This window comes from Mirounga leonina, unplaced genomic scaffold (genome assembly GCF_011800145.1).
Source record: "Mirounga leonina isolate KUSES-001 unplaced genomic scaffold, KU_Mleo_1.0 Mir_454, whole genome shotgun sequence".
NCBI classification, from domain to species: Eukaryota; Metazoa; Chordata; class Mammalia; order Carnivora; family Phocidae; genus Mirounga; species Mirounga leonina.
In genome coordinates, this window is record NW_023270763.1 from 10612139 (window position 1) to 10617001 (window position 4863).

General features: G+C 48.6%; 1 pseudogene; it reads right to left on the bottom strand.

The window, feature by feature from the left end:
- Positions 1-3209: 3209 nt before the first annotated feature.
- Positions 3210-4108, bottom strand: LOC117999207 (annotated as a pseudogene).
- Between the last annotated feature and the right edge of the window lie 755 nt (positions 4109-4863).

The window sequence follows — 4863 nt, forward strand, 5'->3', positions numbered from 1 at the left end:
GATTTTGGCCTCTACTCCCTTTTGTGCTGTGCTAGTTACATCTTTTTTCTCTGCTTTGGTTTCCTTATCTGTAAAATGGGCATAATGGTGTCTCTCTCACAGAGTGTGAGTGTGTGCATGTGTGGGGGATTAAATGAAAGAATGCCTTTAAGAAGGCACCCAGTGCTGTTCCTGACACACAGGAGATGCTTAGTAAATATTTGTCGAATGCATGAATGCATGGAGGAACAGCCCTTTGGCAGCCTGTGGCCCCTACTCTCTACGGCTCCCCACATCTGATGGCTCCCCTCGGTGAAGGAGGAGAGGAAAGAAATGGGTGTGTCCAGGGCTTCTCCTTGGTGCCTGTATGTGTGTTGTTACATCGGATCCTCCGGAGAGGCAGGGATTCATACGACCATTCGGCAGACGGCAAGGCAGAGGCTAGGGGAGGTTAGGAGAAGAGGAAGCTCTGGATACAGCTTTCCTTGGGTCTCACAAGGGCCAATGCCAGGACCGAGCTCCTAGAGGTACCTAAGGGACACTCACTGATTGAAGTCACCGTGGTGACAGCAGGGACACCATCCCCTTTCTTGTGCCGTCATTGGGCAGGGCTAGGGCAGGGCAGGGGGCCACCAAGTCTTTCCTTCTCTCTCTCCCCCCATCACGCATCATTTCCTCTCATGGCCTCCTCCTGCCTCCTCCCCCTTCCTACAAACTCCTTAGCCTGTGCCCCTCCAGCTTTTGTCCTTTTTTGTCATAATCTGTGACTGAGGACAGCCTGTGTAGCCTCTAAGAAACCAAAGGTCGACACTGTGGAAGACAGAGGAGGAGGGGCCTCCATGTCCTTATCACTCACACTCCTGGGCCTCAGTTTCCTTATCTGTAAACAGGGCTTGTTGTAAGGATTCAGGGTGGTGTGGGCGGGTGCTGAGGCCAGGCCTGACCAATGGGAAATGCCCAGCAGGTATCACTTGTGATTATGATTATCATTTTGCCTGTTTCTGAGGCTGGCCTTACTCCAGCTCTTTAGTGTCCTGGGAACTGATTCTGGAAAGGGTTAGGGCCTGAGACTCTGAAGGTGTGATTTTTGAGTAAATTGTGCCTCAATTTCACGATCACTAAATTGCAAGTCTCTGGATGGCTGCCTGGCCCAGGATGGCTGTCGGAAAAATCATAACCGAATCCCGGGGATCTCACACAGAGCCAAGTTTGGATTGTAAAGTCAGGAAGGGCAGGGTTAGGACGGCGTGTGCCTTTCCTCACAGTGACGTTCATTCAAGGCTTGTGGGATGACTGGCAACTGGCATGTGGGGGGTGGGTCCTGGGGGTTCCTGGGTGACCCCAGATCCAAAGCAGCCCCCGAGATCCTTCTCTGCAGATCGTGGGAGAGGGAGCTGGGTCCAGGGCACCCTTTTGGACATTGCAAGGAGGATTTTCTCTCTTGGGAGGGAATCTGCTCTCTTTAAAATCCTTTGCAAAGATGCTGGGCTGGCTGGTGACACATTAGCCACGTCGCAGTGAAAAGAGCAATTTATCAGGGGATGTTCCTTCCAGGGATCCAGAGCCTTTCAGAACTTGATTGCGGTTAATGCTCCAACCTTTCCAGAGTGTTTTATGGCACTCTCAAATGAGATAATGAAGCCCTTTAATTTACTGTTCAACTCCCAAACAGAGCGAGCGGGTCAGGCATCCTCCCTGCCCCAGGCCCGCAGAGGGGGAAGGCTCAGGAGGCCCCGTGCACCCAGCGTGTTGTCATGAACTTCTCCACTGGAGCTGCCCAGCCCCGGGTGGGAGGTGGCATGCAGCTCTGGGCAGCCCCAGTCTTGTGGCTTCCTTCATGTGTATCCCCAAGCAGATCACTTACTCTCCTGAAGCCTCCATTCCATCATCTGCAGAATGCGGATGATAACACCACCGTGGCTGGGGCGTGGTAAGATTAAGGACAGCGCCTGGCACCAGGTAGATGATCAATAATTGGAAGTTGTCACTGGGTAGTGAAATGGAGCCCCAAGACCCAAAGTTCTCAGGGGAAACTGTACTTGCTGCTGGTCCCAGGGAAAGTCCCCCTGCTGTTGCTACCTGTAGCAGAGGTGAGTTGTCCCCATGGAGCCTTGCCCAAACCCTAAGTTCATAGGTAAACGAAATGTTTTGTTGTTTGAAACAACTGAGTTTGGCGTGGTGTGTTTCACTGCAGTAGACAATGGATACAGAGTTCGTCCCGTGTTCTCACGCGTTCTCCTTCCCTGGGACTCAGACCTGGATCCCTGGGGCTGGGCCCAGGATCAACCGGAGGCACTGATCTGGCACTATCTCCTTGGGTCTGACACTTCTCTTCCTGCAGCGGGAGTCTCATCCTGGGAAGCTCTTGGGGTCTTTCTCCCTGACAGCCCCCTGGGGGCCGCTTCACCAGTCCTCTGGAATGGACTAGATATCCTTCATTTTTGGAGGGCCAGGGTTTAGATTAAAGCCAGGACGCCCTCTCCTCGATTCTCAGCCTCCACCCCTGGCCAGAATCCCAGTTATTTTATGAGCGGGAAAAGCATGGAAATGGGAGACTGGGTTTTGGATTTTCCAGTGCTTTCCAGGCCGCTTCCAGGTGCTACGTGCAGAGGCCGATGCTCCAGAGAGGTTCCCTCTGTGTCTCAGTAAGGCCCCAAGTCACTTCATCACCTTTTCACAGACTGTGCATCCAAAATGATCAGTAAGCATATGAAAAGGGGCTCAACCTCATTTTTAGCAGGGAGATGCAAGTTAAAACCCCAAGCATCCCCCAGCTATGATTATCTGCAAAGGCGCGCTGTTCAGACCACCTTCCATGCATTCGTGGCCTCAGTGTATGTGGTCCCACCTGCCATTTTGGCTAACTGGGGACAAGTGTGATGGGCCATTCCGGCTCTGATGCTCCCTCCGAGGCTAGGGGAGGCACATGTCCTCCCTCTTTTGCTCCTGCTTCCTTCCTTCCAACAGGTGTTGATCTCAAGAGCACTCGTTAATGAACATTCTGTGTGCTGAACACCATTTCTGAGTCTGTTTCCTGGGGAACCTCACCTCTGACAACCACAGCTCCGCTAGAATGGCTAAAATACCTTGAAAAAAAATCACACAATTTTATCTATCTAAATTGCTCACTCGTTCTCCCCAACAGGTAAAGCCCTATCCTGTTTTTCACGTTTTGAAACTTTATAAACCGGAACTAGATCATGCACATAATATGGTCAGTTGATTTTTTTTTCAGTTATTTAATTACGTTCTTTGTAAGAAATTTAGAACACCAATTTGTGAGGGTAAACTTCATTTGTGAGAGAAAACACAGAGCAGAGGTAGCCCTGAAGCTGAGGAACAGCTTTGATTTTTGGCCGAATTTTCGAGTCCACAGCTTTCTGATCAACCTTGCGCAGCTCTGTAATCTCGTATTTCTCTTTCTCGGTGTCGAAGATCTCACCCTCCTGGTGTCTGGGCTTCTGCAGCTTCTTCTTCTTGAAGGAAGCATCAGTGAGATGTTTGGGGATTTTCACACTGCTGATGTCAATTTTGGTAGAAGTAGCAATGACGAATTTCCGGTGTGTTCTACGCAGAGGAACTCGATTGAGGGACAGAGGTCCGGTCACAAGCAGCAAGCCACTGCTCAGTCGCTTCAGGAAAACTACCCTCTTGCCTCTGCGGCGCCCAGTGAGGGTGATCAAAATGGTCCCGGGAGTGATACTAGCTCGCAGCTTTCTCACGTGCTGACTGAAAGGTTTTTTGCCGTGGCTCAACAGCTTTCGAGGCACATCTTCAGTAGGGTAATACCTAGGCATTTTGCGAAGTTTAACCACTCGGTTACCACCGTTCTTGTCACCACCAACTGGTTTTGTGACAGGAGCAAGAACTTTCTCCTACTTTTTCTTTTCAACCCTGGATTTAGCTGCCGGATACTTCCTCTTGTACAAGGCCTTTCTGGAATACACAGCTGATTGGGAATATCTGCCCATTCCTCTGACAAGGACAGGGTTTCGGCTGCAGTGGGTCTTCCCCTTCTTTGGCTTTTTAGCCTTGGGGTTACCCTTGTTAGCCTTGCCATTGGCATCACCTTCTTAGCTTCAGGTTTCTTCTCCTCAGTATCCGGCTTCTCAGCTTTTTCGCCCACCATCTTGCAAGATGGGAAAGAGAACTTGGAGTTCTCCAGACTCAGACTCTCCAGTTCACTGGAGGAATGGTCATCATGTCAACAAACGGTGCTGGAACAACGACATCCATATAAAAAAATATAAGAAGCAATAAAAATAACCATGATTACCTATATCTCACAACTTACACAAAGATTAACTCGAAATGGATCCCAGACCTAAATGCAAAACCTAAAATTAAGATATTTCCAGAAGGAAACAAAGGAGTCAATCTTTGTGACTTTTGGTTAGGCAAAAATTTTTAGGTATAGTTTCTTTTTTTTAAATTTTATTTTTAAGTAATCTCTGCATCCAACGTGGGGCTTGGACCCACAACTCTGAGATCAAGAGTCCCACGTTCCACCAACTGAGCCAGTCAGGTACCCCTTAGATATAATTTCTATATCCATGGGGTATTGGAGAAAAATATGCTAAATTAGACTTCATCAAAATTAAAAGCATCTGATTTTTTATTTATTTATTTGTTTTCAAAGATTTTATTTATTTGACAGAGAGAGAGAGAGCACAAGTAGGGGGAGTGGGAGAGGGAGAAGAAGGCTCCTTGCGGAGCAGGGAGCCCGATGCAGGGCTCGATCCCAGGACCCTGGGATCATGACCTGAACCGAAGACAGATGCTTAACGACTGAGCCACCCAGGCGCCCGCATCTGATTTTTTAAAAAGATTTTATTTATTTATTTATTTATTTATTTATTTATTTATTTATTTATTTATTTATTT